Below are 19561 nucleotides of genomic sequence, written 5' to 3'. Positions count from 1 at the left end.
CTGCCGCCTCCCTTGGGGTGGGACTCCTCTCTTCCCAGATTTCCACAGAGTCTTAACAGAGGCCACAGTGCAGTTTATAGTTCAGATTAACTGGCTCTGCCACTTACCAGCCATGCCATCCTAGAAATGTTGTTGTTGTTGTATTTATCCAATTTGGCATTAATTCTTACAACTGTGAAATGGGTATAAGCAACCTACTTCACAGCTGCTGTGAAGATTAGATAAGCTAATACAAATAAAGCACCTAGAACAGTGCCTGACATGTAGAAAGCACTTGATACGTGTTATCTTTTATTATGAGCCTACCTTATAATATTAAGAAGGTTTTACACGAATCTGGAGCTTTATACTTTTCAAGGCAGTCTCAATTCATTATTCATTATTGCTACAATCAGTCCTCACAGTAACAACTTAAGTTAGACAAGACCGAAAATGTATGGGCATTTCCCGAGATAAGGAAGAGGAACTAGCCTGACCACGGGACTCACTATCCCCCTCATGACTGGAGACCTATCTCAGTCACCTTTGTATTCCACCCCATACATACTAGCAGGTATCAATAAATCAGTGTTGAATTGGACTGAATGTAGGGTTTGGCCATGGTATGTATAAACAGAGCAACCCTAGCCTTGGGGCAAGGAGCTGGGCAACAAATCAGAATCATTATTCTAGGGAATTCCTAGCTACCCTGAAGAGAGAGACAAGAGGGCCACCTTTCCCAGTCCTGACTCCAACTCATCTTTGAGAGGAATAGAAGCACTGCAGAAGAGGGAGCAGCCAGAGGTCACTTAGAGGTAAATGACAGAAGTGTCCCTGCTCAGCCTCTGAAGAAGGAGGGAGCCAGGATAATATAAGGGGCATATCACCACGCGCCTCCTGCTGGGTCAAATGGGGATCCATAAATGCGGCATCTCAAAGGCAGATAATGCTGCCTTCCATAACTGAAATGGGAGTTGTCTTTCACTAGAGTACAGGCCAGTCTATAAATACCAGGGATTAAAAGGCTTCCTGTGTGGCCAAGTGCCACCTGCCTAAATACAGACACTATCTGGTCTTCCTTACCCCAAACAGACCCCAGAGCTTCCCTGAGGGAAAAGCCACCATCATCCAACAGTATACCCCCCTCCAAGTGATACCCCAACCTTTATTTGTTCCACTTCGGGTTATTTTTGCTCACCAGCCTCTCCCTCCCAGACCGTCACCCAGGGCCATCCTCTCTCGCTAAGTCCCTGCACTGCAGCTCCCACCTGGCCCCGACTGACCTCCTCTCTCCAGGTTTTTGTTCTGTCTCCCTCACCACCTTGTCCTCCCCTCCAGCTTCCTAACCCACATCTACTTTATCTGCCCTGAATAACACAGGCTCTAGAATCACCCCGCCTTTGGTTCTTGCTCCAACAGAGTAAGTTACAGTACTTAACTTTTCAGAGCTTGGTTTTTTGATCTAGAAAGTGAAGACAAACCCACAAAAATACAGAACCTAGCACCGGTGCCTGGCACAGAGCACGCGCTCTCCACCTTTTTCTTCTTTCTTTTCCGAAAAAAAAAAAAAAGAAAGAAAAACTTTTCTGGCTTCCGTGACTGTCACTGTTCCTAGGTATCATGTGTGCTACATCCAAATGTCTTAACCCAAAGAAGTCACTCAAATTATGAATACTTTAGCCACCAATGTTATCTGTGTAACAGGTACATTCTGGGCACAAGGTCCCATCAGCAACCTTCAAATTACACTAGAGAGGACTGGTTACCTTATTATCCGCCCCTCACCACCATCACCACAAATGGCCCATTTGGTGAAGAAAGTAACCAGAGAGGATAGGAAGACATAAAGCTGAGGGTCACTTCTGACCAGAAGCAAGGGATGAGTAAAGGCCTCTGTAAGGTAAAGGCAGCACTTCCACATGCGACTGAAACCCCAAAAGAAAGATTCCCATAATTCCACATTTACATATAAAAATGTTTAATTAATTCTGACAGCAAGAACAGCTGCCAGTTTTACTAGAAACACCATCTGGTTCATTTCTGATAAGGCCCAGGCACGACTTCACATAGGCCAGAGACTGCCTACAATATGGTTCCCAAAAGGTGGCATCTTCGATGACAGCTCCAAGGCAGTGTGCCATTCCTCTCTCCCCAGTGCTCGGAAGCTGCTCCTGCAAGGTTCGTGATCAGGCCTGAGATAAACCCGGAGCTTGGCTCTCTTATGTCTTGGAGAATGTCCTCCAAAGTTTCCAGGCACCACCCTGGCTAAGTCCACGTACGGCCCTAGGACAAGTCACCAGATCTCTCTGTGCCTCACTGCCTGTAACTCTGAAGGGGCATTAGTCCCCCGCACCCCATGCATCAACCAGAATTCATGTAAGCAGGTCTATCTCCAAAAACCAGATAAATACGACAGAAACATGATAAACAGCTGAAAAACTTGTATTTTAGAGGAGCTTTCACAAAGCGGGTGGGCGCGTGGCTTCTCCACTGTAGAGTCTCATTTTGCGATTAGCGAAGAGCCAGAGGGTCCTTTCCACGAGGCCTTTAAGCTCCTCCAAGGATCTTCCTTTTGCCAAGCCAACAGGAAGCACTTTGATGTACTTCACTGAAGGCCTTTAGGCAGCCACAAATAAGGAAAAGAAACCAGTCTGGGAATCAGAGCAGACTTGTCTAGAGGTGCAGAGACCGGACTGGTGATAAGTACTGAAAAGTAACTGCCCTTCAGATCCTGCTGTGGAATTATATGATGTGAACGCAATACCTACACAGCAAGTATATATTCCAAAGAAATACAGATGACAAGAGTTGCTAGCCACCACTAAATGCAAATTTGGAAAAAGATCTATTTGGAACACACAAAAACAACATAAAAACTATAAAGTGCAAGAGTCTGTACAAATATGTATACTCCTTCCAGTCCACTAGGCAAATTTAGATTGATAAAACTTTTGACATTGCATTGCTTGTATTTTTCACCAAATGGTAAGTATTTCATGACCTCTATGAAGAAGGGAGCGAGGCCAATGTCGTAAAGTCCGATGAAGAGAAAACCAAAGAAGGGTGAGAAGTGTACTGTACAAACCCAAGGTGAGAAACTGGTGGCATCAGCTCTGACCCCCTAAGTCTGGGGATGAGGATCTCCCACTTTCTGGAAACAATTCTGGGCAGAAATCACTCAGGGTTTTGTTTTCTTTGTTTCGGGGGGAGGGGGGTTTCCTCAAAGTGTGAACACACAGAACAGGAGCCCACAGCAACAAAGCTCAAAAGCTATTTCCCACCAGGTCTAGTAACTTTAGCCCAATCAGTACCACAAACAGGCAAGGCAGGTCTTTATGGAGCAGGTGGGAAGTCACAGGCAGTACCAAAGTGGTATGGAGAGAGGCCTTCCCCTAGAGAGGCTGAGCCCGTCCTTGTGCAGGCCTTCCGGGATGAAGGAAGGAGATGAGCAGACTCAGGGCTGTGAGGCCGTCAGTGTGGACTCCGGCAGGAGGGCAGTTAACAGAGAAGGTCACTGCTGCTGCTAACTCAACATATGACCTTAAGACAAGTCATCAAATGACTCTGCCTCACTTTCTGTAACTTTGAAGTGGGCATAACTCCCACCTCACTTCTAGCGTAGCTGTGAGGATAAAGCTGATAACAGTTAATATTTACTGAGCACTAACTATACGCCTTTACTAGCACGAGGCTAACCTCTTGATAGGTCTCCTCCACCCCCTATATGTGGTAGATACTACTATAAACCCCCGTTTTCAGTTGAAGAAGCTGAGGCTTAACAAAGAGACTTATCCAAAGCCACACAAGGCAGAAGGAAAATTTAACACTATAAAAGCAAGGGTCAACCACGAATTATGATCACTTCTTCCCCAAATAAACTGCCATTTGAGTATTTTTTAGTTATCAGGCACTGTACCTGGTATTTTAAATACCCCAATTTATTTGATTTTCTTAATAATCCCATGAGGGGATACTTTTAATTAAGTTCTATGTGCCAATAGTGAAAAATTCAAGTGATACAAAAAGAAACTTTAACAAGTTACAGTTTTCCTATTATCCCAAGATTCACCACCCCAAAATTCCCACAGCAAGTAATTAATATTTTGGTAGCTACCCTTCTGGAGATAGCGTTAATAATATCATTTCCATTTTATAGATAATGAAAATGAGCACCATAGAGGTTAAACTTGCTCAAGGTCATACAGCTGGAAAATGGCTGAGCTGACAGTGAAAGCAGGGTCATTCGGAGTCCAAGGCCTGCTATCCTCCACTTGTCTCCCACTCAGTACCCACTTCTTCAAACAATCGTCCATTTTCATTCACCACAGGAAAGGGAGAAACCATGCCTGGCCCACAGCCAGTCTTACTCCTCCACTTTCCTAAACTAAATGGAAAAAACAGGGCTGTCCAAGCACACCCTGCCTCAGGAACATCAGCACTGCTTTATGTCTGTCCGAATCTAAGCTGTCACGGGTGAAGCGGGACCTTCACTTCCAACCTCCTCACCACCCACACAGACTCATCTTTGCCTCTGGAAACAAGGGCAGGACAGTGGGGAAAAGGGGTTCAAGCCTCACCTATAGGAGACTGTCGTTTCCCTTGTCTGCAGAAAAAGCAAAGATGTTCCTTCAGGAGCCCTCATGAGTTCTCAGGCACAGACAGTCCTCCTCTGGAAACAGTGTTTACAGAGCTGCTCAAAATCTCCATCACAGAGTCCTTAGAATCCAAAGAACTCAGCATTCATTCTCTGGCTTACCCCCAAACGCAACTTCTAACACCAAAACTGCATGGATTTCTATATACCAGGGTTTTAACTCTATGGCCTCTCCCCTCCTCCAGAAAATAAAAATAAAGGTCCCTCGGCCAATATGGGAATGCTTTTCCTTAGTTAGGAGATGAAAGTTGCCTTTCAAATTTTATACACTTCCGCATTTTTGTCCCATCGGTACAGAAAAACATACTGACATACTGACCTTGAGAGTACCTATGCCGAGATTGAGTAGGGGAAAGGGAGAGGGGTTGTTATAATGTTTTCCATGAGAAAGTTAAAATTTATGAAGTCTGCAATTCCAGGAGGTTTCCTTCTCCCTGCAGGAGGTACCAACGTTTGAGTCCGTTGAGCCCCTAGGTGACTTGGTGTCACTAATTACAAGTATAGCGGATGTTAAATGTCTACTGGTTACCGAAGGCCTTGGCTTTCCCATTTGTAAAATGGGACTATAATCTTCCTCATAGTATTATATGACATCTTACATGAAAGCATTTTGTAAAATGAAGAAATTTTTATTGTTATTAATACAGATGCCCAGCCTGCAGAGTGAACACAGAGGAGACTTAAACCAGCACTTCCATCCTCAAGGGGCTTAAAATCTGCGTGTAAAAGACAAATCAAAATACTGAAGCAACAATACAAAACATTTGTTGGGCTATGTGCTGCAAAGAATCCCTATGAGGAGGGGGCACCTGGGTGGCTCAGTTGGTTAAGTATCCGACTTCGGCTCTGGCCATGATCATACTGATCACTGTTTACTGCTCTTATGTGGGTTCAAGCCCCGGGCTCTGTGCTGACAGCTCAGAGCCTGGAGCCGGCTTTGGATTCTGTGTGTGTCTCTCTCTCTCTCTCTCTCTCTCTCTCTCTCTCTCTCTCTCTGCCCCTCCCCAGCTCGTGCTCTGTCTCTTCTCTCAAAATTATTAACCATTAAAAACACTAAACATTGTTAAGCATTAAAAAAAAAAAAAAAAAAAAAAAAAAAAAGAATCCCTGTGGGGAGATCATTAAATGGGAAAGAGCATTCAATAAATACTTGTTCACGTAATAAAGTCAGACGCACTGCTTGAAAAATACCTGCCTTGTTGCTATTCACAGAAAGTTCTAGGAACACCAAAGGCTCTGAAATCTGTTACTCTGTTGTTGCTCACATATATCCAAGAAAAGCAGTTAGCATTTGTAGAGAGCAACCCTTCTTTCAAAGACATGATTTTTCTTTTTATAGTCTCTTACACTTTTTAAAAAATGTTTATTTATTGAGAGACAGAGAGAGCATGAGAGACTGGGGGAGGAGCAGAGACAGAGGAGACAGAGGATCTGAAGCAGGCTCTGCACTAAGCAGAGAGCCAGATGTGGGTCTCCAACTCACAAACCACAGATCATGACCTGAGCCGAAGTCAGATGCTTAACTGACTGAGCCACCCAGGTGCCCCAAAGATGTGATTTTTCCAAAGCATGCACAGACCTTCAAAGGAGATGACCCATACAACTACATGTTATAATTCCAGAAGTAACAGAACCACCCCCAAAAGAGCTGGGTTCTGGAGAACAAACAGAAACAAGGTGTCCCACTACTAACTACTTCCTTGACTATAACAGGATTCACAGTGGATGCTAAAAATACATTAAGTAAATAAGGCCAAAGTGTAAACACTTGTAGGTTGGATTTAGGGCATGACTAATGCCTCCTGAGGCTTTTAAAAGATGGACAGAGTTCTAGAAATAAAGACCTGTGCCTAAAAATTAGCAGGGTAATTCTGGTCTTGGATCCAAGTTCTTTTTTTTTTTTTTTTTTTTCTTTAAAGCTTTAAATGTTTATTTATTTATTTTGAGGCAGGGAGGGGCAGAGGCAGAAAGAATCTTAAGCAGGCTCCCTTGTCAGCGCAGAGCCCAACTTGGGGCTTGATTTCAAGAACGATGAGATCATGACCTGAGCTGAAATCAAGACGCTCAACCAACTGAGCCCCCTGGGTGCCCCTTGGGCCCAAATTCTTAAAGGATCCTGTAATTTGGTTCTCACTGGTCTTGCTAAAACATTTGGGAAAACCTCCAGTACCATCTCTTTCCTTCACCTCCTCCCACCTCCATGGTTTCTGAGCAGTCTTCTTTTCCTACCACCAGAGTAAAGCTGGTGAATGTTAACCGCTTTTTATCATCTTGTTTATATCTGTTTTTCACTCAAATGAGGTCCCCCTCCAAATGTCTCTTTTTAGAATTTCATCAATAATACCATTCTTTGACTCCTTGTCATCAGGGCTCTTGGCCTCAAAGTCACCTTGCCCTCTCACACTTTTTTGACTTTAATCCTTTCTACCTGGTCCATCACTTATCAACCAAGTAATCCAGGAGCTGAGTACAAAGAAGTGGACAAGACCATCAATGACCTCCGGAGACTCCCAGTCTAAGCCTGAAACCTGGGCCAACAGAGATGGCTAAAAAATATATACAGGATGTGTGCTTATTGGGAGCTTTATTTATGCCAGTATTGTGTTAGGTCCTTTAATGCCCCAGCAGGTTATAAAGCCACAGAAAGATCAAGAAAAGAGGTATCACAAGTCAATATTTACATCTAAAATTGAGGCTTGTGGGAGATGGGAGAAAAAAAGATTCCCTAAAGAATTCACACTATTGATCTATTTCCCTTCCTCCAATTTCTCACTGTGGAATCCAGACCCGCTTTTCTCCCTTCATTTAAAAAAATTGGGGGGGGGGGGTTACCTGGATGGTTCAGTCAGTTGAGCACCCAACTTCAGCTAAGGTCATGATCTCCCAGTTTTTGAGTATGAGCCCTGCATCAGGTTCGCTGCTCTCAGTGCAGAGCCCACTTTGGATCCTCTGTCCCCCTTCTCTCTCTGCACCTCCCCCACTCATGCTCTCCCTCAAAAATAAATAAACATTAAAAAATAAAGTACTTAAAAAGAAGATATTTCAGGGTCAGAAAACATTTGCACAATAAAAAATGATTAGTTAAATAAAGGCTGTAAACAGGAATCTTCACAGCAGACCAAACTCCTAGACCTAACTTACTCTGCAGGGAAAGGCAATTTGCTTTCTTGCCTGGAATGCCAGGAGGATTCTCCAAGGATATTTTTCAAGCCTACCTCTCTTCCAGGATGACTGCTGGATGGGAGCACAGAGGTCACTGAAAAAGAGTGACTCTTTCAGAGTATCAAATTGAAAGTCTACTTTACACAACAGATTCCTCCAATGCTATACTTCAAGTTAAATAACCAATGGGTATTCTCCAGGACAGTTAAGGCCATGATGGCAAGAACTGTGTCCATTTTGTTCTTTGTTTACAACTGTATACCTAACACTAACCACAGGCATTCACTAAATACTTGTCAAGCAAATAACCAGACTTACTTCCTTTTGGTTTCTGCACCAACCACCTACCTAACTCCCACCAGCCTGACATCACAGCCCAACCAGATTATCAGTTGACAAATTATTATGACTTGAAGGTGCATGTAAAGGGGAAAAAAAGATGGACCAATGAACTCTTATGAAACCCAGAGCCTGTTTTTCTTGCCATCCCACTGTGTAATAAGCAAAATCCCCACAGGACTGAAATGAGGAGGTAGATCGCCTTCCCACAGCACAGTTTCTACCTAGCAGGTAGATGAGAATCAAGGACTGATAAAGGTGTGGACCAGCTAACATACCATTTGTCAATTCTCTAAAAATGTCTTGAGCAGGCCAACTGAAAAAGCTGTACCCACTGAGCATAAAACTGCTCACGGCTTTCTAGGGTGGAGAAAGCTAGCATACATAACCTCAGCCCAAGAAGCCTGGTTCCTTCCAGACTGATTAGGGATACAGTTAGAGATGTGTGTTCACACTGCAATCAGAATCACAGTTATGAAGGGTTCTGGATTGCTAATAGGGTGGGGGCAGGGAGCATCAGCCCTCCCAGACAGCATGTTCCCAACTACCACATCTAGGATGCCACCAGCACCTGCCACTGTCCCACCTGGTCAAGGGGGACCCAAAGGGGAAAATGACTCAGAGAACACATCCCATTGGTCTAAAGCAGGTGGTGTTTTATTAATTACAAGGAAGCACAGTACAGAGATAAATAGTTAAGCAGGGCCGACCTAAGCACAACAATGCCCAGTTTCTTCCTCGCAACTGAACTTAACGACTCATTCCTCTTTGTAATTTCACTGTTAGATTCAAAACCACAATCACAAAAAGGAGATGAATTTGTTCCAAACAGTATGAGCCATACACTGTTCTGGGCTCCAATGCCCTTTCCTGAGACAAGCCCAGAGGAGAGAGAAGTTGATCGTACAGGGGAAGAAACAGCACTAGACTCGGGATCAGGACGCCTGGGTTCTCCCCTGGTCCCGTCACCACTCAGGGAGGTCGGCGCTGAGCACCGCATTTCCCATTCTTCCTTTCCATAAAGTGAGGAGGTAGGAGGAGACTATCCCCAAAGTCCCATTCTTCCAACTCTAGCATCTAATGAACCTAGAGTCTCTCTCATCACATACTTGGTTTGGTGTTCAAGAAGTTTTGGTAATATCTGGATACTATACTCAAGAATTTTAATCTTCAGGTAAGAATTTTGTATTACCTTACTCCCCCAGGACTTGGGAACAGAATTTGCATTACCAGGTAGAGAACACTCAAAAAATTCTAAAACTGTGGCAGGGAAGTTATGGCTGCATACATTTACATTTACACACATATACACCCAGGAACTTTCTGGAAGGATAGATCCTTGAGCTTGGCTCCAGGTACAGGAAACTAATACAGGTCCAAGAGAAGATAATTCAAGTTCCTACTTTTTGTCTGGCTTATTGGACAAAAGGCACGTGCCCTGTGCCCCACATTTCTCTGGGGTGGAAGCATCTTGATCTTCTGATAAGAAAAAAAAAAATTAGGTGGCCTGTATACACATACTTTCAAGAGCTTTTGGTAGTGAACCAGGAGTCAGGAAAGCAAGAACAGCTATTGATCATGAATGCTAGTAGTTCCAATTAGGACAAGGGCGAAAGGAGGCACTGCATTATTTCAGTCATATGGCTGGTATGGTGTGAAACCACCCAGGGGTAGGTCCTGTAGAGGAAACGACACTCCCAGCAGTACCATCTGTTCCTCTTTGTGTCTGGCATGAGCTATATTTTTAACCTCAGGTGCAACTGAGGTCCACCAGCAAGAGCCCTGTAAGAGCTGCTCTAAAGAGCAGTCTTTCTCAGACCTATATTTAAACCACACTCACAGCCCCTCTCCCTCCCCTTTACCTTGATGGTTGGCTCTCCATTCCAGCCTACCAGAAGCCTCTAAGCAGGTGCACACAGCCCCGGCATGGAATGTTTCATAAGAAAAGGAAAAGCTTCTGAGAACTATAAATTACATTTGATAAGGAATGCTCTGTGGGGTTCATGGTAAAGTTCACTCCATAAAACACAATGACGCAATTTAGAACTGAGACTTCAGGCTGAAAATCCTTTTTTTTTTTTTTTTTTAAGCAGCAGTACATGTGCACTGAATTTAGGCACTACTGCATCTGTGAACTCCCACTACTGTTTAAAGTTCTGCACTGAAGATTTGGAAACAGTGTTATATTTTTTTAAACTTATTTATTTGACAGAGACAGAGAAAGTGAGCAGGGGAGGGGCAGAGAGAGAGGCAGAGAAAGAATCCCAAGCAGGCTCCACACTGCCAGTGCAAAGCCCAATGTGGGGCTCAAACCCACGAACCATGAGATCATGACCTGAGCCAAAACCAAGAGTCGAAGCTTAACGGACTGAGCCACCCAGGCACCCCTAGAAACAATGCTATATTCTTACACATAATTCTTCCTTTCATTTTCTTAGTAGCATCTTTTCTGAATTCAGGGCAATATCCTCAACAACACAGGACCAAAAGGTTCTGCAATAACACTGTTCTTCCCCAAACAAACTGTATAACCAAGTAAAATGTTAACTCTAAAGTAGAAATATGGATGCAGCTTTTAAAATATCTCCCTAAGAGGGGCACCTGGCTGGCTCAGTTGGTAGAGAATACAATTCTTGATCTCAGGGTTGTAAGTTTGAGTCCCACATTGGGCACAGAGATTTTAAAAATCAATCAATCAAATCTTTTAAAAAATAAAATAAAATACCTCCCTAAGAAATGAAAACATATGCCTACACAAAACTTTATACTAATCGGTGTTCACAGCAACATTTATAATAACCAGAAAAACAATTCAGATGTCCATTACATTGCTGATGAATGGACAAACAAAATGTGATATACCTATACAACAGATCATTTATCAATAAAGTTCTGATATATGCTAAAACATGGATAAAACTCAACAACATTATGCTAAACGAAAGAAGCCAATTACACATTCTGTTTATGTGAAATGTCCAAACAGGTGAACTGTAGAGAGAAAAGATCAGTGGTGGCTGTGGGCTACAGGGATTGTGAGGAACCGGGCGTGACCACTAATGGAGTTTCTTTTTGGGGTGATAAAAGTGTTCTAAAATTAGAATATGGTGACAGTTGTACAACTCTGTAAATATACTAAAGTCTACTGGATTGTAAACTTTAAATGAGTGAATATTATGATATATAAATTACGTCTCCGTAAAGCTGTTTTTAAAAATTATGACAAATGAAATGACCCCTCTGAAAAAAAATCGCCTTGAGCAAACCTTAGGAATAATCTAGACAGGGGCATCTGGGTGACTCAGGTGGTTAAGCATCTGACTCTGGATTTCGGCTCAGGTCATGATCTCCTGGTTCTTGAGATCGAGCCTGAGTCAGCCCTAAGCTGACAGCACGGAGACTGCTTGGGATTTTCTCCTTCTCTCTCTGCGCCTGGCCCCACCCAACACCCCCCCATACGTGTGTGTGCACACATGAGCATGCTCTCTCTCAAAACAAATTATAAAAAAAGAAAGAAAAAAATAGTCTAGACATATGAGAGGCTATTTATTTTTTTAATGTTTCTTTATTTTTTCAAGTTTATTTTTTTTAAGTTTATTTATTTTTGAGAGAGAGCTCACACGTGCAAGCAGGAGAAGGGCCAAGAGAGAGGGGGACCGAGGATCTGCAGCAGACTCCACGCTGACAGCAGTGAGCCCAATGGGTGGCTCGAACTCACGAATTGCTAAGATCATGACCTGAGCTGAAGTTGGATGCTTAACCAACTGAGCCACCCAGGTGCCCCTATTTATTTATTTTGAGAGAGAGGGAATGAGAGAATCCCAAGCAGACTAGACTCAAGCTCGATCTCATGAACCTGAGATCATGACCTGAGCTGAAATCAAGAGTAAGCCCCTTAACCAGTTGAGCCACCCCGGTGCCCCCAATGAGAGGCTATTTAAATCACAGCTGATCTATTTGATGGAATATTATAAAGCCATTAAAAATAAAAATAATTATAAAGCCTGTATGTCGTTACAGAAAAATATTTATGGTGTAATGCTAACTGGAAAAAACAGAATACAAAATTAAATGCACGCCAGGATTCCCAACTGAAAGAAAAAGCAGAATAGATGGAAATGATGTTTGTGGTAGGATGGTAGAATCACGGTGATTTTTTCTCCCCCTCTATTTTCCAAGCTTTCGGTAATCTTATCCCAGTGTATTAACAATTAAAAAAAAAAAGTAGCCCCAGTCTTCTCCCTGACAGTTTGCCTAGGCTACCACTTAAAATGAATAAGCAAAATCACCTTGTTCTCTTTTTCAAGTTCCCTTTTTAAACTTCCACCCACTTAGTTTATTGAGATCTACTGAGAACAGCCCAAAGAAGGAAGAATGGGATAAATAGTCCTATCCCATTCCCAGAAGCCGCTTTCATTTTACTGGCTTTGTCAAAAGCCCAAGCCTAGTCTAGCCAAAAACCTAGCAAAGACAGTCTACACACAGGCCAACTCCATGCTCTGATCTTACACTTCTGTGGGTGAAGGCAAGTCAACGGTGGCAGGAGGGTGGATTTGGAAAGATTAAACTTTCCCCCTCCTTCGGAAAGGATGCTAAGAAAGGGGAGGTTGGGAAAGAGCCCCTATTTATATCTCCTCTCTGAGGTTTTACGTCCAATCTCCAACTACAGGAGAAAAGAATCCTGAGTCACTGAATTTTTCACCACAAAAGATCCTCCTCTTCTGAGTAACAAAGAATTGTCAGTCACCAACTCTGCTGTCTGCAAACCCCTGAAAACCTATTTCTGTCTTCAGGAACCCAGGCTAACTTTCCTCAAACCAAGCAATGGAGCTCTACCAAAAAACAAAAAACAAAAAACCAGTCTAGCACTTGTACACGTGCGTGTGGGAGGGGGAGTATAAGACGGGAGAGTACATTTAAGGGCACACACAGCTATCAGGTAATTTTCAGGATCTACTAACACTGGCGACAGTAACTGGGAACTACATATGTTTCTGCTTGAGAAAAATGTTTCAATAATATCCTGTTTCTGGAGTATTGCATGAATTCTTGGCATGCAGCCTTCAGATGTTTCAAGGGTGCTATTTTCCTTTTCTGAGATGTAAGTGCCCAGGAAAGAGAATACATCACAGACAACAGCAGAGCCTGCCTGTGAAACCCGTCCAGTTCTCACTACAGTTGCTACATTTTCTACTGTTGCCATACCAGTACCTTCACAGAGACTCAAGTGTCCCCAAGCCCCGACAGAAGCACAGGTGGCCTTTCACAGCCAAAGTGACCCAGCTCAGCACCACTGGAGGTCTACCAGCAGAGTGGAGACTTCCACACTCAGGTAAGAATCAGAGGATGAGAGAGCAAATGGAGACACCCTGCTGGTTTCTAGGCCAAAGGACTAAAAGGGAAAGAAAAAGGACACCATCAGAGACACACATGAGCACACAAAAAAAGGAAACGTCCACAGGTGCCTGACAGGTTTTACTGCTAAAATCTAAGCCTTATAAGAGGTACCTCTTTCCCCCGCACCTCTACTTTTTCAAATAAAGGTTTTACACAAAGACACGAACTTATAAGCAACTTATAAGGGAACAATGGCTGTTGCCTTGAATCTGAGCCAGAGTGGGAGTGAACAGATCTTGATGCTCAAGGACAGTCACCCCAACGCTGTCCTGGAATTGCTTCACTGGTCTCAGATTCACAGCTGTTAACAGCTTCAAATAAATACCATCACAAAACCCTCAGCCCCAACCTCAATTTGCATCCTTTACTTCTACCTGTATGAAAACAGCCCTCCCACACTACAGGCATTTTTTTTCTCACTGATCTAGTTTCCAACTTTCCTGCAATGTGGCACCAAAACTTAAGAATGTTAATTTTTTAGGGGTGCCTGGGTGGCTCAGTCAGTTAAGCGTCTGACTCTTGTTTTCGGCTCAGGTCATGAGCTTGGATTCCACGTCAGGCTTCGTGCCAACAGCGTGGAGCCTGCTCCGGATTCTCTCTCTCTGCCCCTCCGCTCCCCACGCACTCTCTCCCTCAAAATAAATAAACTTTAAAAATATATATTATTTTTTTAAAAACCATTCCACTCAATGAAATCTCACTATCGTGGAATATGTGGGTGACCCCAAGACTGAAGCCTTCTTGAGGAGAAACCAGGAAAAAGAGTCTCTATTATCATATACGTATTTGTCCTAATGCTTACCCTTAACCCAACTGTCCTAATCCTCAACACTCAAGTCTGCTTTCAAATATGTGTTCTTTCTCCTCTATTTGTTCTTCCTCCTACTACTTAAAGGAATGCCTCTAAACAACAAGACTTTCCTACTGTCCAGGAAGACAGAGGAGGAAAGTGAATCCCACTGATCAGCTTCAACTAGGAGACCACATGTCACGTCAGGAACTCAGTAAAATGCTTCCTGCGTGGCAATTACACAACCAGTACCGGGGGGGTCTGCTGACATTCAGGCTTCCCGGGGGGTCTGCTGACATTCAGGCTTCCCGGTGGGCTTTACAGTCCCGGGCTGCCTCTCAGGGGAACTAGAGGGGAAAAAAACAGCATATCCGCTCTCTGGTCTTCCTTCTCAGCCCACAAGCAGTTCTGCTAAAGACTTCACAGTTTCACTGGTTTTAGTACAGAAATGAGTTAGATTAAGTGACTCGGATTTTTTTTAAAGATATCATTCTCTGAGCCCAGACACAGGCACCAGCACAGGTGACCCTGCAACAACACTGGTTTGAACTGTGTGGGTCCACTTCCACACAGATTTTTTGCGGTACAGTATTGTAAATGTTATTTTCTCTTTCTTGTGATTTTCTTTGTAACTTTTTTCTCCAGCTTACTTTATTGTACTAATGCAGTATATAATACATGTAACATACAAAACAAGTGTTAATCAACAGCTTATGTTATCAGTAAGGCTTCCTGTCAACAGTAGGCTATGAGCAAAGTTTGAGGGGAGTCAAAGTTATACATAGATTTTCGACTGCATAGGGATCAGTGCTGCTAATCCCGTGTTCTTTAAGAGTCAACTGTAGCAAGCATAGTTATCTGGTTGTCAAAACAGCTAAGGATATGGGAAAAGAGCACGGGAAAAATTTAAAACATAAGGCAAGTTTTTATCAGGAGGACAGAAAAGTACAGAGGGAGTGAAATAACGCTTAGGAGCAATAAACCTGAAATAAGCTCTTACTTTTAAAAGCCAGATGCCTTATTACCTTCAGAGAGTACCTATGTGTGTATGGAATGGGAGGGTAGCTGTAGAAATCGCTGCCCCGGCAACAGCAAAGGAGGAAATCCCCTGCCAGGAGATGCACCATTACATAAGAGCACAAGTTCAGCCGCCACACAACGGACACCTGCCAGGAAACCAAACAAAGTGCTGAGGTCTCTTCATCTGCCAGCCTGCATCTGTAACACCTCATTCTACCTTTCTTCTTCTTTCTGTTGCCTAAATTCTGGGCTTTGAGAAGGCAGGCCTCAGCAAATAAGATGAACACTGCCATGTGACACCGGGTTTGCTCTCAGGGTTTACACATTTGGGGGTGGGGGGAGGGGGTCAGTCCTACTCTGAGCACCCAGGGACCTGATACCCCCCGATCTAGCTATAGGTGAGGATTTGTTTCATATGCCCTGTCTACTACAGTATCCAAAAAGCCACTCTGTGGACAGGAAGTCCTATCTATCAGGCTTCATACCAGTAGTCTCCTCGAATTTAACTTACCGGACAGAAGTTCCTTAAGCAGCAAATGGTTGCCAATGAAAATTAACAACATAAATCAAAATACACGGACTTAAAGACCACGAACTCCATGAGGGCATGGCTGGATTCTTACTCACTGCAGTATCTCCAAAACCTAGCACAGTGCCGGGCATACATTCTGTATCATATAAATACTTGTGAATACTGAATGAAGGAATAAATAAGCAAATGATTATTGTGCACATACCATAAATGTGTACCTGGGAGAGTTATGGATGCTCATGACATGAGAAAGAGCCTGAAGAAGTAGTGCTTTGAAAAAGTTCTAGAAATACTCCATTTTTAATTTTACCAAATGGCAAGCAAATTAGAAGCTAACAGTAGAATCTAGCAGTTAAAGTGTGGGCTCTACCATGAGCTACTTTTATGACTCTGGGCAAGTTATTTGTTTGGCTTTGGTTTCAACTGAAAAAAAAAAAGGAGGGGGGAACAGTAACAATACCTAGGGGCGCCTAAGTGGCTCAGTCAGTTAAGCGTCTGACTTGGGCTCAGGTCATGATCTCACAGTTCGTGAGTTCAAGGGCTACGTCGGGTCGGGCTCTGTGCTGACAGCTCAGGGCCTGGAGCCTGTCTCAGATTGTGTCTCCCTCTCTGTCTGCCCCTCCCCTACTTGTGCTCTGCCTCTCTCTCTCAAAAATAAACATATATATATATATATATATATACACATATATATACATATATATACATATATATATAAAACAATATCTACCACAAAAGTCTGTTATTAAATGAGATCAAGAAAGTTCTTGATACAAAGCTTGGTATACAGTCCTCAAGAACTCTTCCTATCGTTGCTGTTATTGGTTGTTTTATTAAACACCTCTTTTACGGAGGGGGAGGTAAACCTACTTCCGCTTCTCCACTCAACCAACTGAAAATTTTCATTTCAGGCTGAATCTGCATCTAGCTAAAAATGCAAAGCCCAGAAAATTCAAAACTCAATGCCACGAACATGTCTCTACTAGCCTCCACTAGATGGTGACAATTTGGGTGTGGAATTCCCCAAAGAGAAAAGGTGTGTGCATCCATCAGACATATGTTTTAAACCAGAGGAATGAAAAGAGCAAGAAATGAATTCACCACTGCTGAGGATGGAAAGACACTTCGTACTCCTACCGCTGCAGATCTCGAAAGGGAGTAAATGCCTCCTCCAGTTAAGTGAACTGGGTAGTTTCACTGCACCTCTGCACAGAGCTGACACAGGCCCAGTTAGCAAGAGCAACAAAGCCCTGCGAGCCGCCTGCCACAGAGAGTACGTTCTGTGGGAACAGCAGTATCAGGCCTCTGGGCCAAGACATGAACTTCCCCCTAGCCAGCCAAAGACTTGATTGTGACTCCTCTTTCCTCCCGAGTCTTGTGGTCCCACCTCACCCCCACCCCATGCTAACCTCGTTACAGGTAACTTTCCAATTCAACAGCCCCACAGCCGGACGACGCGGGAGAGTCAGACCTCCACCAATATCTGGAGTCCCCAAAAGCCAGGACTAAGAAAGCAAGTCTACATATATAAACAGGAAGTGGTTTCGGTGAGTCTCAGCCCGGATAATAAGTAAAGTTTTTGAGATTAAAGACCAGACGAGGCGCGGAGGCTCCAGAAAGCTCCGATGCTCCCACACACGGGCTCCAAGATTTCCTCAGGAAATCCACCGTCGCCAAGCCAACCCTGCCCGGCGCAGGACCGGCGGCTTTGGTCGGCCCGAGGGGAAAATAACAGCAATAAGAAAGAGGGCCTCCGCCTACCTTCTCTCCCGCGACCCGCAAAGTGTGGTCTCCGCCCTGACTCCCGGGCAGGGAGCACGACCCCCACGGCGGGCGAGGCCAGGCAGCGCGCCCCGGTCCCGGCCACCAGCTCGCAGCCGAAGACCGGCAGTCCGGTCCTCCTCCCGGCCTCGGCGCAGCCCACGCCGCCGCCGGGTCAGCCTCCCCGGTGGCCCTCCCGGCCCCTCGCGCGGCCGTCCGGGTGACAGCGGGGCCAGCGCACACAGCAGCAGACGCCGGGCGGCCGGCCGGGGCTCCCCGACGTCCCTCCAGAGCAGTGCGCACCAGCCCGGCGCCCCTGACAGCCCGCGGGGCGCGCCAGTGACACAATGCCTGGCCCCGCCGCCCCCGGGCCGCAGTGACAACTCACCCGGGGAACGGCACCGCGACCTCCGCGAGGGGGGCGCTCGAAGCTTCCGCAGCGCCGGGATCCGCTCTGCCGCCTGCGCGCGCCCGTAACCCTCTCGGGTCTAGGCGAGGCCCTGCGTGCCTGGTCTGGCTGGCGCTGGCCCGCGCTGCGGGAGAAGGCGGTGGGAGGCTGGGGGCGACGCTGTCGCCGGCTTAGGAGAATGGAACGCGGTGGCGACGGCAGTGGCGGCGGCGGTAGCTCCCGCGTCACTGGCCCAGCTGTACCGCGCGGGCGGGGGAGGACCGCGGAGTGCGGGGGGAGGGGAAGGGGCGGGCAAGGGGCGGGGTCAGGCGCGCACGCAACAAGCGCCGGCGTCGCGCCGCCGGGACCGCCCCGCTGGGAGGCCCTGCAGATCGACCGCGGCCAGCACGCACGCGCCGCCGGAGGGGCCGCACGCCCCGCGGGAGGCGAGCCTGGAGCCGTGACGGGGGGAGGCGGGCGCGGGGGACTGCTTAAAGGGACAGTCACGCCTACTGCGCTGGAGTGGCCGAGGCCGTGGTACCGACCTAGCCTGCGCCGCGTTTGCAGTGCGCTCTCCAATTCTTTTACTATCATTATTTTGTAGATATTTGGGATGTTACTAGGATTATTGGATTACTATTATTTGCAAATACTTTGCTCTCAGGTTCACAGGGCACTTTCCACGCACGTTGGTTGCCTTGTTAGGTCTTGAATCGCTTGCCAGACCTAGGGCTGATGCAGATCATTATCTCCCTATTCAGAAGTGCTTCCCATACTGTGTAGCGTAGATGAACAAGCTCCAAGTTGTCCCGGGGTTGGGGGCGGGGGGTGGGGGTGGGGGCTTGAAAAATGCAGATTCGGGATAGTCTCCAGCCATTCTGATTAAGTAAAGCTAGGATCGGATTCTGGGATCTATTTTAAGAAGCATTCCGAAGTGATTTCTCAGCATACTGAAAGCACTCAATGGATCTCAAGGTTGAGAAAACAGTGGTTAAAAGCAAGAATTGGCACAGTCAGGGCTAGGACCCTGTCATACTCCTAACTTTGTTTCCCATCCTGAGCTTGCCCCTTTGGGCTGTTTTCCAGCATATACTATGCCAACAGTTTGTGCACTGTATCACTACATCATTTGTTGGTGATCTCACTGCAACCCTGGGAGATAAGTCCTCTGTTTGGGTGTTTACAGGGCTTGTGGCCCGTTCATGGCCAAGATGGTGACTTACTGTCTTTGTGCCCCAGGGCCTCATGCAGTGCCTGTTCAGAGATGCTCGCTGGCTCAATAAATGTTGCAGCTCTCCTACCTGAGAATTCAGTCTCCAGCTGCAGATTGGGTCAGGCAAGCCCTTTCTCCCAGATGCCCTTTGGACAGGATACTCCCCCACAGGACCTCTCAGCAAACCTAGTTCTAGTAGGTGCTCTGAGAAGATGCTGTGAATTAACAGGGCAAGTCCTTGAGGTAGCTCAAACCAGACAAGCAGAGTGTTCCTCACCACCCCATGCACAGGCACCCATCCCCAAGGGAACCCTCCCCTTCTAGGC

General features: G+C 45.5%; 1 protein-coding gene across 2 annotated transcripts in view; it reads right to left on the bottom strand.

The window, feature by feature from the left end:
- Positions 1–18319, bottom strand: part of SUSD6 (sushi domain containing 6) — a 97312-nt gene extending 78993 nt beyond the window's left edge. The window contains exon 1 of one of the 2 annotated variants that reach the window (XM_042943623.1): positions 18023–18319. The gene's annotated coding sequence lies outside the window, so the exon portion shown is untranslated. The other variant, XM_042943626.1, reaches the window with a different exon arrangement.
- Between the last annotated feature and the right edge of the window lie 1242 nt (positions 18320–19561).

Source organism: Panthera leo, chromosome B3, assembly GCF_018350215.1.
Source record: "Panthera leo isolate Ple1 chromosome B3, P.leo_Ple1_pat1.1, whole genome shotgun sequence".
Classification (NCBI taxonomy): domain Eukaryota; kingdom Metazoa; phylum Chordata; class Mammalia; order Carnivora; family Felidae; genus Panthera; species Panthera leo.
This window is presented reverse-complemented; position numbering and strand designations above follow the sequence as displayed.